This window comes from Xyrauchen texanus, chromosome 28 (genome assembly GCF_025860055.1).
Source record: "Xyrauchen texanus isolate HMW12.3.18 chromosome 28, RBS_HiC_50CHRs, whole genome shotgun sequence".
In the NCBI taxonomy this organism is placed as follows: domain Eukaryota; kingdom Metazoa; phylum Chordata; class Actinopteri; order Cypriniformes; family Catostomidae; genus Xyrauchen; species Xyrauchen texanus.
Genome location: NC_068303.1, coordinates 37,463,912 through 37,480,779, shown reverse-complemented (window position 1 = coordinate 37,480,779; position 16,868 = coordinate 37,463,912). Strand labels below are relative to the sequence as shown.

The window sequence follows — 16,868 nt, the reverse complement described above, 5'->3', positions numbered from 1 at the left end:
TGAGCAGCTCTTTGTATGCTTTGGGGGACAGAAGAAAGGAAACGCTGTCTCCAAACAGAGGCTTTCCCACTGGGTAGTAGATGCCATTTCACTGGCTTATCACAATCAGGCCGTGCCCCCCCCTTTGCGGGTCTGAGCTCACTCGACAAGGAGTGTTGCGTCCTCGTGGGCACTGGCCAGGGGTACCTCCCTGGCAGACATTTGTAGAGCAGCGGGTTGGGCGACACCCAACACCTTTACAAGATACTATAATCTCAGGGTTGAGTCAGTTTCATCCCGTGTTTTCTCAGGTACGAGCCAGTAGAACTCGGTAACACGCTGATGGGCTGACCGGGTGAATCGCTTGCATATACGCCCTTTCCCTCGCTTGAGGTAAAACTGTGCGTCTTTTTTCCCAGGTACTGGAATAGGTGCTCCAGAGGGTGAGGACTCCTACGCGGACTCCCCCTGTGTGTATTTTCCGCGATACGGTCCCCTTACGAGTGGACCCGCGTTTTACTTGGGTAAGTTCCAGCTGCCCTTTGGTCGCCATGTGTAGCAACTCCCCCCTCGCTGAGGATGGATCTACCACCGCGCCACTTCCACGTGTCGCCTAAAAACACATGTGATGTATTCACCACCTTACCTCCCCAGCTGGGTAGGGGTGGTCTCCGCAGGGTCTTTCCCCTTGAAAGAATAGGAAATTGGGCAAGACCCCTTCCCTCAGTGCGTGTAAGGGCCCTGGCTGTCTATTGCTCTATGCGAGAAACATAGAGAGAAAAGAGGCCCAGCCAGGCTTGGCCCGTTCCCAGGTTGGCAAGCATCGCCTTGTTCCCCTGTCAGGGTAACCAAAAGGATTCCGACGACTTTTGTGGGGCATTGGGGAAGGGTACGTGTAGTCTGATACAGCTGGTCATCTGGCACGTAAAAAACACCTGCCCACTCCTGTGTCAGACCACGTACACGGCTCAGCGCATGGCGTAATTTAAATTGGACCCCTAGTGTCACTTCTCCGACACAACGTGGAGAGATGTAACCTCGAATGTACGAATGTAACCTCCGTTCCCCGATGGAGGGAACGAGACGTTGTGTCCTTCCTGGCCACGTCACTGAGCCGAGCCGCTGTAGTGAACCTGAATGAACTCTAGTATTTGCCTCGCCTTTGTACCCGTATGTCCGTGGGCGGGGTATGCAAATACTAGCTGCCAACTTCTCATTGGCCTTTTTTCATAGATCAGAGGTATACTCGGTGGCTCAAGAGAGACCCTTAGTGTCGCTTCTCTGACACAACGTCTCGTTCCCTCCATCGGGGAACGGAGGTTACATTCGTAACCTAGACAATTTTCTAGGCTACTTACTCAAAAGCATAAATTTTTTGATGAGCAATATTAACAAGTCGGCATGGTCTGGTGAAAGAAGGGACTTGACTCACCTGAGACGGCTATTCTGCACTTGTAAAAGGCTGCACGGAAAAATAACTAGCAAGCATGCACAGATTTAAAGAAGACTCAAATGTGAAAACATCTACTGGTACCTTCAAATGTTTGGAAATCTGATTCCCTCACCACCACCGAAGTGATTTCTAGATACTTTTCTGAGTTTGCTTGTCTATAGCGAGAGGACATTTTCCTGTGTGCGCCTTGAGTGAGAGAGAGAAGAAGCACCTGCAGCCTGAGGTGAAATGTATCTTCTCCAGATATCCTCTTTTTTTAAATAATATTTGTAGTATTTTTATATTAATTCTATTTAAAATATGTAACATTATTATGATTATAATTTAAGCGCAGCCTCTTTAAAAATATAAAGCCAAATGTAAATGTGTAAAAATGTTGATTACAAATGACATGCAATCAGTAACGTTATCTCATAGATTACATTTTTGAGGTAATCTAATCAGATAACTTTTGGATTACTTTCAACCAAATTCTATTTTATTCTATTTTTATGTCACATGCATTTGAGTAGAATAAACATTTTAACATAATAGTACAAAGAGGGAAAAAAAATCTTTTTTTTCAACAAACAAAAAGAGCTTCTTATGACATTGTTTAAACATGCATTACACATTAAATTAATGGAATAAATGTTAACTATAACAGCAATGACAGTGCCAAAGTTTATAATTCAAAACACTGAGACATCAAGTTAATTTTAAGTGCATAAAATAATTGCAGCATTACAAAGATTATTGACCATAAAATCAACAGCAACGATGTTGCCTGGGTCAAAGCTTTCATATAAAAACACTTTTAACCCTTACTGTTTACTGATAGTCCATTGTCTATTCCAAAGTTGAGATGCAATATATTATCTTTTGAACAGCAAGAATATTCTAAAAGAGCTAAATATTTTTAAACATCAGAGTTCATCCGAGTCACACAAGGAACAAGTTTCATCAAGTTTCATGCAGTGGACTCCACTGCATCAGCAGCAACAGTAGAGCGATGGGCTTTGTACCATATTGCTGCATATTTTGCAGTTGAACTATTGTGTAACCTCCGGGCATGACACTTAGATATGACATCCTTTAGATCCTTTGAAGCAATTAAGTTCAATGTGTGAGCTGCATACCTTTAGTGAGGTAATAAGACATTTTTTTTAAAACATATTTAATTAATTTTAAGTGCATAAAACAACAGAAACATAACATGAACAAACAGCAATGAACCTGAAATCAACAGCAATGACATTGCTAGGCCAAAGCTAACTGCTCAAAACTCTGACACTTACTTTTAACCCTTACTTTAATTGTCCATCACCTATTCCTTAGCTGAGGTGCATACAGTATGTTTCTGTCACACCATGAAATGAGCACATGCTCAAAATATTAATCTGAGATCAATTTAATGCCATTGCCTTGTTATTATGTAATCATGTAATTTATAAAAAGTAACTGTAGTCTAATTATGAGTATTTTAAAATTGTATTTATCCAATTACAAGTACTTGATTATAATCTGATTATGTAATGCAGATTACATGTAATCTGTTACTACCCAGCACTGTTGAGGGTTGCTAAGAGACTTTTATCACACTTATTGTGGATGATGCAACACGCAAAAAATACATAATACCTTTGAAGGGTGAGGGTCAAAATCCCTTGGCTCTTCAGATATAGCAATACATATATATATATCCTTTTATATCAATATCTATCTATATTCTGTTGCTTAACTTCTTTAATAAAGTGATGAATTAACTATATTCATGATCACATAATCAATTCTATTTTCTTATGCATAACTGAAACATACTTTGAATCATATGTGTGTTGGAATGTTGACTAGTGTCTTTTAAGGAACATTCCAGAGTCTCTCTCTCTGTCCTGCCCGTAGTCTGAAGGTCCTTTGGGGATAAGCTTAGCTGTGATGAGAGGGGGCAGGGAGAATGTTAAACATATGTTCTGTGTTTGATCGTTACTTTTCTATGATTAAGTATATGGTTTAAAGTCCTATGCAATACTACCTGAATAGTAGAACTGTGATTTTCTCTTATTATTTCTTTAGGGAAGAAAGGTATGTTATTTCTACCCCTCTCCTCTGCCTGAGGAGTGAAAATTTTATCTCTCTTGTTTTGGCTTAAATGACCTGATAATGTGTGCTCTGGCTCTCCTGTGCCCAGAGAAAAACTGTTGTTCGTCAGTGTTTTGTGTGTGCGTTTGACCTTCTACCTAGGTTTTGCACCCAGGGAGGCACACCAGGCCGACTCGAAGACGCTCGCGATCATCTGCGAGGTCACTTCAGACGTAAATCTCGGGCCCCAGGACGACAATTGCGCTGATTAATGTTGATAGGGCATAGCAATCTATATGTTGTGACTATGTTCTTGTAGCCAATCAGGAGTGAAATAATAGAATGTACTCCTTGCAAATGGTATAATTGATGTAAAATTTTGTGTAAGGTATGAGTTAGCTTTCGATCTCCTCGTGAGACTTTGCCGCTGGCTGTACCAATTTCACTGCAAACTATTCTTCAGTAAATTTTGGATTCTTTAATTGAACTTCTTGACTCCTGGTTTTTCTTTCTCCTTATCTGATCCGGGTCATACCTGTTATACCCCTAACAGTTATACCCCTAACAGTTTGGTGGAGGATGCGGGCAATCACTCCGTGGTGACATCTCTGGCAAATCAGCAAACAAGGTAGGAAGCTTTTTATTAATTGTTAGGGCTGTCTGACTGGAAGAGATTTTGAAGGGGAGCGGGAGAGCTTCACTCCGACGAGGCGTGTAAAGAGTAATTTAATTATACTATTGAGAGTATAAGAAGTCACTGAGAGAGCTGTTTAAGGGGCAACAGCAAACAGCGCAAGTGAAACGTGCTCTGTGAGGGGGCCCAGGTGGGCATGGGTGAAGCACCACCCCGGCATAGTGCGTCCCTGGACGAGAGGTCCAGTGGCACCGTAAACCTGCTCAGTCTCTTCCAACTCAGATAGGGGTACCCCGAGCTTAGTGAATCAGGCAGTTAGGGATTCAGATATTAGTTATAAAATAAAATAAAATACAATAGGGATTGTTTTACCAGGGATGCATCAGGAGCTGTCCCAAGTAAGTAAATAAATTGTGACCCTAATTGGTATGGATCAGTATATGTGACCAGGATGTTTGTGAAGAATACTTTGTGGTGAAATTGGTAGAAATCCAGTATTGTTGCTGCTATAGTTAATTTATCCACGTCAAATACTTGCTGCTAAAATCTTTTCGGTAGTGATTTTCAACTGTGACCAAGAAAAATGTCTGATAAAGGGAATTTTATGAGTAGTTCTGACCAAAACGAGCAGGGCACACGCTGTAAACAGCTCTGCTCTGACGAGCTCAAATCAAAGAAATGTGCACAACTCATTAAGAAAATGGTCAGTCAGGGGTTTGATTCTGATTGGAACGTCATGCAGCAGACTGACTGGCTGCAGAACGAAAAAGACGCTGATAGGGCCAAATATCTATCCGTGTTTGCCTATTCATGGATTTGTAAACTGGGTGGTATACCGTTAAACCATGAAAAGGCAATTCCAAATATGATGGACGGATGGTCTAGGTTGATTGCCCAGCGTGATAGAGTGGCAAAAATTATTGGGCAGGAAGTCGGCTGTGATTTGTGTAGTTTGAGTAAGGGTTTTGAGGCTGTTTGTGAAAAAGCAGAAAGTGCTGTGAAAGATGAGACAGTTCTCCGTCCTCCCTTGGCCCCCACCTTCCCTTCTCAGACTGCTCAGGCAGCGGCTGCTTTCAGCGCTGTTGATCATACTGATAATCAGAACGATGGGCCATATGCTGAGGCGGGCAGATTGTTGAATGTGGCTGTTTCGCGCCCCCCACCTTATAACATTTCAGAGATCCCTGCCGTGCAAGCAAAGCAGATTAAGCAAAAACCGGGGGCCATAAATCTTAACTTGTCCCCCAGAGAAATGTCTAAACCCATTGAGATGGCATTCGCCGCCCCAATCCGACATCAGGATAGGGGAGGATTGAATGCAGAGATGGGGGCTGGCTGTGAGGATGGTCAATGGGTCAGACTCACGGCTGCTGAGAAAAACAGTTTGCTTGCAGGGTTGGAACCGTTTAAGTTGTATAACCCAAACAAAATTCTATGGGACAGGCTAGAGGCCGTTGCTAGGCAACAGAATCTGGGGATGGCAGATATACAGTCTTTGGTTGAGGGTTTGGTTCCCCCCAGCAAATTAAGGGCGGTTCAGATTGCTCCTTTCCACCCCAGAGTCCCCACAGATTGGCCTGAGTTTTGTGAAGCTTACTCAGATTACAAGATACTGCGTGAAAGATATTTTGGGTCGGGGTCTTTTCCCTGGACCAGTGTAACACAGATTAAACAGAGGGCTGGCGAAAACCCCTTAGAATACATTGAGCTTTCAAGCATAGCCTATGAAACGTACTGTGCTGCAAACAACAACATAGAAGATCTTGATTCTGCCATAGTGATAGTATCCGCTACAGGCGGATTGAATAAACAATACCGAGACATGTTGTTGAACAGTGCCATTGACATTAGATATTGGGAGGATTTGCTTCGTTGGTGCTCTGTAAGCTGGAGCCGTTTGCAAACACGTGAGGATGATGTTAATGTGGGTAAAGTATCTGCTGTGTCAGTTGAAGTGGAAATGAGCCCCCGCCATAACATAACCTGCTATAATTGTGACGAAAAAGGTCATACCTCTAGAGATTGTACCAAGCCTGTTGACAGATGCAGGAATTGTAACAGAGAGGGCCACATTGCTAGACACTGTCGAAGTGGTAAACAAAAAAAAATCACAGAAATGAGAAAAAGGAAGGTCTTAAAAATGATGTTTTTGTCAACAGTGATGCTCCGAAGTTTAACTCTCTGACTACAGCTGAACTCAAAAAGCTGAGACAGCTGATAGGTGACGAATAGGGGTCAGCGGCCTCCGGTTCATGTAATTATGCAGACACCTGCCCATTCATACATGCGTTGTTAGGAGGCCGGCAATGCCTTATTTTGATTGACACGGGCGCGACTGTATCAATTACAGATCTCGATCTTGAGATCACTTCTGAAACTTTGTATATAGAAGGTTTAAATGGCACAAATGTATTTCATAAATCTGTTCCTGTCCCTCTAACCCTTTCTAACTCTGAAACTGTATATTGGACTGAATTTTGGGTGGGAGAAAATACTGTGGGTACTTTAATCAGTGTTGACATTCTGAAAGAACTCGAGGCTGATGTTTTGCTTTCTCAAGATAAGCTAGTGCTTGGCTGCAATGAAACAATTCGCTTATCTCAGAGTAGCCCCCACCATGAGCAGAAATGTGCAGTGGCAGAATCTGTTAGTCTAGCTGAGACGCGCTCTGAGTGGAAGTTTATAATTTCCAAATTCCCTGATGTATGGGCCAAAGATAAATATGATTGTGGTTTAGCACAGATTCAGCCACTGAGCATCCCAGGTCCTTTGCATGAAGCCAAAAGACAATATCCTTTGAAAAATGAGGCCCGAGAAGGGGCTGACACGGTTGTTGATGAACTATGCAAACGGGGGATTGTGATTCCCTGTGCCTCTCCCACTAACTCTCCTATGTGGCCTGTCAAAAAGCCAGATGGGAGCTGGCGTTTGACCATTGATTACACTTCTCTGAATGCAGTGTCTGAGAAAATGCACCCTCTGGTGGCCAACCCTGCAACTATCCTACACGAGATAGGATCTGAACATTGTCTTTTTACTGCTTTAGAAATTTCTAATGGTTTTTGGACTTGTCCCCTAGCCAAGGAGGATCAAGGCAGATTTGCTTTCACCAGCAGGGGTCGCCAATGGACATGGAGTCGTTTGCCACAAGGTTTCTGCAACTCACCCACACTGTTTCACCATGTACTAGCATCCTTCATCGATCCGGTAAGAAAAAAAATTGAGTGTGACGGATCTGTTGTCCTACAATATGTGGATGACATTTTAATTGCTAGTCCAACCAAGTTCAAACATTTGTCTGCTGTACAGACTGTTTTGAATGCCCTCCAAAACGGGGGATTCAAGGTTAACTTGAAGAAAGCACAGCTAGCACTGCCTGAAGTGACTTATTTGGGGCAAATTGTGGGTGTGCACGGCAGACGCATCACTCCTGAACGAGTTAAAGCTATCATTGAACTTCCAAAACCAAACACGGTTACTGGTCTAAGGCAAGTAATGGGTCTTTTGAATTATTGCCGCCAGTATGTTTCTGAATACACTGAACTTTCTAAACCACTCACAGAGGCTGAAAGGAGGAAAACCTGGATCGGAGCTGATCGACTGGACTGAAGAGATGGAGGAGGCGTTTGTGAGTATCAAAGAAACTCTTGCTTCCTCCCCAGCATTACGTCATGCCGATGCCAGCAGGCCGTTCCATCTATGGACATGGGTGGGAACTTCGATCCTATTCAGCGGCCCTGGGTCAAAGGGTTCCAGGAAGAAACTCCTATGGGATGGTAGGATATTATTCGGCTCCTATTCCTGTTTCAATGGCAGGACAGCATCCGTGCCTGTTGATATGCGACTGTGCAGAGTGGGCTGTAAAGGTTACAGAGGACATTGTGACTCATCAGAAGGTGATACTGCACACTAGACACCAGATTCTGAAACTGTTAACAAACACTTGTTTAGGCTCTATCTCTAATCAAAGACGAGCTAAATGGGAGGCCACTCTCTTGAGTAAAAATGTGGATATAAATATTGACATTGAATCTGCTATCAACCCTGCCTCCTTACTTCCAGAAGAAGGAACTGCACACAACTGTGCCCGACTGATCGAGACCACTTGAACCACTCAATCTGAACCACTTTCTGATGCCATGACGTTGTTCGTGGATGGTTCCAGCTTTCATGAACAGGGAAAATGCTTCACTGGCTGGGCTGTTGTAAATGAACATGGTGAAACTGTTGACTGTGGTTCTCTTTCAGGAGGAGGGGCTCAAGTGGCCGAGCTGGTCGCATTGACATGAGCATTGCAGTATGGCCAGGGGAAACGAGTCAATGTTTACACTGACAGCCGTTATGCATATGGTGCTGTTCATGACTTCGGCCCTGTGTGGAGACGCAGAGGATTTCTAACCACTGCCGGTCTGCCGATCTCTCATCAACAGCAGGTAAAAGAACTTATGAATGCCTGTGATCTTCCTGCAACAGGAGCAGTTATCAAAGTCACTGGACATGCAACGGACAATTCTCCTGAGGCCACAGGAAACCGAGCTGCTGACACAGCTGCCAGAGAGGCTGCAACACGGACTGAGACTTGCGTGAGTGTTATGGCTCTTGCTCCTCAGGAGAGTGAGACCCCCAGAGACATTTTTAAACTCTATGATAAAGACGACTCGGAAGAGATAGAACAATGGACGAAATTAGGAGCTCAGAAAAATGCAGAAGGACTGTGGAAATTTCATGAGCGTTTTGTTTGTCCTGTTTCTGCTAGAACTGAACTAATGTCTTTGTATCATGGTTTGGCACATGCAGGTCCTGAAAAACTACATGCAATGATTTCCAAAACCTGGTGGTGGCCACGACTGAGGGCTTCTTGCAATGATTTTTGTAAGAGATGTCTAGTATGCCTTAAGGTTAATTCTTCTTCTAAGATGAAAATGTGTGTTGGAATGTTAACTAGTGTCTTTTAAGGAACATTCCAGAGTCTCTCTCTCTGTCCTGCCCGTAGTCTGAAGGTCCTTTGGGGATAAGCTTAGCTGTGATGAGAGGGGGCAGGGAGAATGTTAAACATATGTTCTGTGTTTGATCGTTACTTTTCTATGATTAAGTATATGGTTTAAAGTCCTATGCAATACTACCTGAATAGTAGAAGTGTGATTTTCTCTTATTATTTCTTTAGGGAAGAAAGGTATGTTATTTCTACCCCTCTCCTCTGCCTGAGGAGTGAAAATTTTATCTCTCTTGTTTTGGCTTAAATGACCTGATAAATGTTTGCTCTGGTTCCCTTGTGCGCAGAGAAACACTGTCGATTCGATCAGTGTTTCGTGTGTGCGTATTGACCTTCTACCCAGGTTTTGAACCCAGGGAGACACAGCAGGCAGACTTCGAAGACGCCCGAGACCATCTGCGAGGTCACTTCAGATGTAAATCTCGGGCCAGGAGGACAATTGCGCTGATTAATGTTGATGTGCTATAGCTATCTATATGTTGTGACTTTATGCTCTGTTAGCCAATCAGGAGTGAAATAATAGAATGTACTCCTTGCAAATGGTATAATTGATGTAAGATTTTGTGTAATGTATGAGTTAGCTTTCGATCTCCTCGTGAGACTTTGCCGCTGGCTGTACCAATTTCACTGCAAACTATTCTTCAGTAAATTTTGGATTCTTTAATTGAACTTCTTGACTCCTAGTTTTTCTTTCTCCTTATCTGATCCGGGTCATAACTGTTATACCCCTAACAGTTTGGTGGACATTGAAGGATGGAGTAAATATAGAACACCATAGCATTGATGCAGCAAGTTTTGCACAGGAAAACACTGGGCAATAATCACATTTTTGGCACAGTAATTATGCACTTTTTGTATTTTGTAATAAATCGACATTGGAGCAAAGATAGCACTTTGGTTTTGCTTTTTCATAAGACGATAAACTTTATAAAATAATATAAAAAGACAATTAACCATCTAAATCAGCCCTGCATGCAGAGCTGTTAGTGATTTTAGATCAATGGTGGTTAATAAAGGTCAAATACATTCAAGGTCGGCATATGGCGGGCCGTGTCCCCAGAGACTGCACTAAATAAATTAGTCTTAAGTGTGTTTATTTCACCATGCCTATCCATGTCTCACTTGAATAAAAAGCTCACTCTTTAAATAACATATTTCAATGTGTTTCTCTCCCTCAGATCCTCCTCAAGTGCAGGAGGCTCCAGAGAGCTCTGTGGCGCCTGCTGTAGAGGAGCTGAATGATAAGGCAGAGCGGGGCAGAAAGGTAAGCCAAGGGTATGCATGGTTCTGCTGTGATTTAGGAGGTGTGAGCTGCCTGTGTTGAGAGAGTGAATGGTGTGATCAGGATTATGGAAGGTGTTGTGAGATCTGATGGAGAGAGAGACGTGCTCAACAAAATACCAGCGCTCTTACAATGCACTTGGCAGCTGCAGACAGCAATATTTGACTTTAATTGCTTTATTTAAAAATCTTTGGAAAAAAATTCAGATTTCATGGCAAGTAGGGTAGTATATTATATTTACATCGTATTTAATATTATTATTACAGCTCCCTGCAGTACATGGCTTTGATTTGTCAATCTTGGTCAAACATTTTTGTACAATGACTGCTTAACTGTATAATTATAAAATGTTACTATAATAAAACAATATAACGTAAAATGATTTTAGATACTTATTTAAATATATGATCATTTATATGCATTTGATACAATTATTTTATATCATTAAATAAATTATACATTTATTGTAAAATCTTATCAAAATATCATCATATAAAAATTATTAATTTGGTTAGTAGCTGTGTAATAAAACTAGATTTTAAAAAACTAGATTCAACTAGATTTGTACTTCCATTTAAACATTTAGTATATATTTATCAACAATAGATTAGTTGAAATGATTGTTCTTCTCTTTATCTTCTACCTTCTCTCTTTGATATTTTGCATAAAAAGCATTTTTTTTTTTTAAAGCAACATTACAGTGACCAAATCTTTCACTCCTGATTTTTTTCTGTGGTCATAATCTAGCTGTTTTTTTGTAACAGCTCAGCATGTCGTCAATTCTGGCACTTTTCCTCTGCGCATTCCTCTACTCAACTCGACCCTACTCGCTTTACTTTTCTGAGCTTGCTTTTCCACTGCAGTTTAGTGTCCCCTCAATGTGGGTGGGATTATAGGCTGATCGTCATAGTTTCACCGCCTCTACTGACGTGCCATCATCTTAAATGCGACACAAACATTACTGACCATAAACAATAACACGACCACTAGCTGTTAGCTACTAGCTCATTGTGCTGCATAAAGCAGTTGTTGCATGGTGATTTTACACAAGTTTAACAGTTAAATTGTTCTGGTTGTTTTAGAAGCAAGCTTTCCAGTAGCCGGTCAACTAAATATAGTGAAGCTTTCAAGCAGAATATAGAGTTAACGTAATTAAACGTACCATCCTCCATCGTGGACTCCAACAACACCATGGGCGAATTCAGGGCACTCTCCCTCACATTGCTTGTTGGTCTATCGCCATAGATAGCGTCCATTTGGTCGAACCACTTCCACTTACTTTTGTTTAAACTACTCTGGCTGTTGTGGTCCTTGATGGTTTTGTAGTCACTTTTAAGTTTTGTTTAACTTTTCCCTACACTGTTGGAAGGTCCGGTGGTAGCCGTGTGCGGCCAAAAGCTGAGATTTTTTCAGAATCCAGCTGATTCCATGGCATTTGTATTACATTTACATTTACATTTATGCATTTGGCAGACGCTTTTATCCAAATCGACTTACAGTGCACTTATTACAGGGACAATCCCCCCGGAGCAACCTGGAGTTAAGTGCCTTGCTCAAGGACACAGTGGTGGTAGCCGTAGGGATAGAACCAGCGACCTTCTGATTAACAGTTATGTTTTAGCCCATGCTTTAGCCCACTACGCCACCAAAAATAAATGAACTCATCTCTTTCTGCATGCAGCTGTTGCACCCCCTGAAGTCATAGTTATAGCCAGAGTTTGTTTCACCATGTTAAGCAAACACACACACACATACGCACGCACACAGTCACACTCATCAGTGAAACAGTAGGCTAAGCTTAAATGCTACCATGGAGACTACTGTTTAACATCGATTACCAAGGTGGCTGGCATGACGAAAACATAAAGACAGGTATGAAGCCAATGTACAAGAAACTAGGCAGTTTCGCACGGCACGGGACCTGACAACTGGTAAAATAGCACATGCCATTTGGGCAGCCAAAAATGTGCTTGTATTGTGTATTGTTTCATGGTGGTTAAGAACTTCAAATCAATAACAGTTTACTAAAAACAAAATTTTTAAATCAAAATTCAGAAAAATAGTTTTAATATTGGTCTATTAAGTCTGTTTAGGTATAATGTATCCACACATGTAGGTTTCTGTAGTCTCTTGTGGTCCACGCAGTGTTGTCAGCTTGAAATGGTGCATAATAGCTCAATGAATTAACTGTGTTAACTTAAGTTGTTGAAAAAAAATCTTTATTGCTAAAGCAGACAGCAACTCTAAACAGATAAACAGCACCTAATTATTATTGATTACTTCATGTAACGAGTTGAAATTACTTGGTAATTACATTTTTATTTTAATTTTAACACCAGGTAACTTATGCACTTATTGAATTTAGACTATATCTCTGACACTATTGAAGAACAGTTCAGGGTTTTTTTTGTTTTTGTTTTTTGGGAATAAAGAGGTCAATGCGCTTTAAGACCTGAGACCGTCAATCCACGCATCTTATCACGTGGCTTGTTGAGGGCGTTACCGTGGAGACTTAGCATATGGAGGACCACGCTATTCTCTGCGGCATCCATGAACAACTCACCGTGCGCCACACCGTGAAAACCACACATTATAGCAACCATGAGGAGGTTACCCCCTGTGACTCTACCCTCCCTAGCAACTGGGCCAATTTGGTTGCTTAGGTGACCTGGATGGAGTCACTCAGCATGCCCTGGATTTGAACTTGTGACTCCAGGGGTGGTAGTCAGCGTCAATACTCGCTGAGCTACCCAGGCCCCCTAAGGACAATTCTGTTAAATTTAAGACTCAATATCATTATTTTTCATGTTTTTGCAGTTAAAGAAGTCCTCAGCTGCTACTAGTTGGACGCATCGGGGTTTTAGGTGCACCAGCAGCACGCAGAATTGTTTTCCGCTAATTAACTGTCTGTGTTAAATGGCCCTAATATTAGCAGTGGGCTTTTACAGTGTTTTTGGATGTAACATTTGTAACTTCTCAGCGAGTGCTAATAATGTTGACTAATTTGTATATGTTTTCCCAAACCAGTCGGCAGATAGAGACTCAGAAAGACATCTCAGTATAGACTATTATTTATTTAATTTTACAGCAGATCTTAATTTTTTATAATGCATATGAATAATCATGTGTGGCCTTCTAAAAAGCATTAGATTAAATCTATGGAAAATTACCACAACTGTGGGGGATCCAACAATTGAAAAATGGTCCACCGTCAGCAACTGTGGGAAATGGAAGATGATATGAGGCTAAGTTTTTAGAAACCCAAGTGTTAAACTGGGTACATCAAATGGTATTAAAAATAAAAGAATTATAAAGAGTATGCATAACATACAATAAAAAAAAGCATGCAAAGTATATGGTAAAATACCAGTAAAATTAACGTTAAAATTTATAAAAATCTTCCAACTCTTCCAAACCCTGGAAATGTGTCTCTGTGGCATGGTAAAGAGGAGAGCTGTCCCCTCTGCAAGGCCCCAAGACCAAATCTGCAGCGCATGAGTTCTGGGTGCAAGACCGCCTTGGCACAAGTACGGTACATGTGGCGGCATGATCAGGTTCTGCGAAAGCAGGCAGAGATCCTTGAGTTGTGTAGAATAAAGGCCAACAAAGGACATCATGCTCCTCAGAGGAAGAACATTGAGTTTGTTAAAAAAAGGGAGGTGCTGCACAAGGCATGGCATGGAGGGAAGAAAGGTCAATCCTGGCACATGGAAGTGATTGGTCAATGGTGGTCAACCTTGGCCAGCAGCTAAAATTTACTTTTGAGTTGGCATTGCCTCCTTGAGGCCAGACATAGCGTTATGGTCGGCATCAGCTAGGAAAGTCATATTGATTAAACTTACTGTACAATGGAAAGAGAGACTGGAGGCAGCCTATGAGAGGAAATATGCTAAAATATGCGGATTTGGCCTCTGAGTGCAGGAAAAATGGATGGAGGGCTTCCACTTACCCTGTGGAGGTTGGGTGTCGAGGATTTATTGGAACATTAGTGCAGCATCTGTTGAAAAACATTGGTATCTTTGGATCAGCATTGAGGAAGTCTCTGAAGGAAATGGCAGAGGAAGCAGAAAAGGGGAGTTTTGGTTAAGAAGGAAGGATCAAAATTTGGGTATGCAGAAGTGAGAAAGTAGGAATAGGGAACAATTGTGATATGTGGTGAGGTTGCATTTAGAAGAGGAAAGGGGCGGGGAGGAATTATTTCCACTGACCCACCTGGTCCTTATCCAGGGGTTTCTAGAGGGGGATTGAGTGGGGGAGCAAAACCAGGCCAAGCTAGGCATTGGCGTAGATTGAACCCTGGTTGTGTGGTATGTCTCGATGGGAAAGGAGGAATGTCTTGATGGGAAAGCAAGAAAGATAGGCAATCGAAATGATCCAGTGTCCAGCTGCGGTGGGAGCAGGGAGGCCAGTACCCCACTACCAGGAGATGCTCCGGGATTAATGGGGCGAAACATCCGTGGTAAGTGGCTCCCGGCTGATGACCCTGTAGCTGGACAACTGAAGGCACCGGCAGAGGTGTGGTGGGCAGTAATACCCAGCAGGTTTAGACATGAACCTGTTCATCTGATTAATAATGTTAATATCATATGAATGTTAACTGCCTACCTATTATGAAGTTTAGTGCAAACAAATAACAACGGTCAGCCTATTGAACAATATGGGCGAGAGAGGTATAATATAAATATTGAATTATGCTTTTACAAGTATGGTAAAACTTTATGAATTTAAAAACTCACGCATTGATTCAGTATGTTTTCTGTCAAGCAATCTATGAAGTGAAGACAACTTTATAATGCTCTCAGCGTCTGTTTCCATGGTGACTTGTGGATTCGGCGCTCTGCTGAGAATGCCTTTCAGAGTTCACTGTGAATGCACATAGTCTCTGAGTTTCAAACTCAGGGTTAATTGAGTGAATCTACCCAGAACTGGTAGTCTGGAACTAAAAAAAAAAAAAAAAAAAAAAAGGGGCAAAAAAACAAAGGTGTCTCAGCGGTTGAGGCTCAGGGTTACTGACCAGAAGGTCGGGGTTTCAAGCCCCAGCACCACCAAGATGCGACTGTTGGGCCCTTGAGCAAGGCCCTTAACCCTATCTGCTCCAGGGGCCATGTATCATGGCTGACCGTGCACTCAGACTCCTTCACTCTGTGAAAACTAATACATTTCACTGTATATATGCAAAAAACTGTGTGTATAATGTGTGACCAAAATAAAGGATTCTATTCTATTCTATTCTAATGACCGTGAGTAAGCAATGCTTGGTTTGTGAGAGTTGCTTAACTCAGATTTCTAGATAAAATACCTCTCTTGTATTTACTGTTTGTTTGAAGTTGTGTAGTGATTGTGTGCATGTATATTTATAATACATTTTATTAAAAAATTTAATTGGTGTAATGTATAGGTTACATGTCCTCAAACTTTAATACATTTTTTTTTGTATACATATTCATATTTGAATGTACATTAACTATTAATCTGTCAAGCATTATACTGATGAATCCCTCGAAACCTGTTACAGGGTTCCCATGGTCATGAAAAACCTAAAAAGATCAGGGACTTTTATAATAATTATTTCCAGGCCTGGAAAAGTAATGGAAATTAGTTCAATCTTAAAAACCTTGGAAGAGTATAATGGAAATTTCTATAATAAATATAAATGTTTCTTGGTAGGTTCTGCCATTATATATTTGGTAACACTTTCTATGAATGCATTGTAAAGGCATTATATATCCATTATAATGCATATGTAATATATTATAATACACCTTATTACATGTTATCTATGATAAATAATTTTAACGACAATTATAATACATTAAAATATTTGCCTAGTCATTGTTATACCTTAGAGCAGGGGTTTTCAAACTTGGGTCTGGGGACCCCTAGGGGGCCGCCAGGAGGTGATAAGGGGTCCGCAGAAGAAAAAAAGAAGAAGAAAAAAAAAGACCCAATTTAACAATATTATTCTTTCATTCTACTTTTTAAAGAAATGGGAATTTATATCTAAAATATAAAGCAATTCATTTTTGAAAAGGGGTCCCTCGCAAGAGGATCATCGTGTTTGGGGGTCCTTGGTATCAAAAAGTTTGAAAACCCCTGCCTTAGAGTACAGTATATGTATTATATAACATGACAAATATAAAAATTTGCAGAGGTACTAATGTATTATACATATTTAATGTGTATTATATATATTAGGTATGCTTTATGTAAAGTGACAAAAGCAGTGTATTTATGTATTTGTAAAAATACATAAGATATTTGAAGTGGTTATAAGACATTGCAAGGCAAGCTTGTAAAATTATTTATATTTTCCTATATTTGCAAGCTTTATTATATATTTTTATTAGGCCTTTGGCCTATGTTCCACTTGAATAACAACCTATTGGAAAAATTAAATGGATATTCTTTGCATTTTACTTTAGGTGTTCTCAATTCTAAGAATACAGAGAACCAACTTGAGTTCTTATGA

General features: G+C 41.1%; 1 pseudogene; it reads left to right on the top strand.

The window, feature by feature from the left end:
* Positions 1 to 16,868, top strand: part of LOC127621726 (rho guanine nucleotide exchange factor TIAM2-like) — a 61,409-nt pseudogene that overhangs the window by 25,800 nt on the left and 18,741 nt on the right.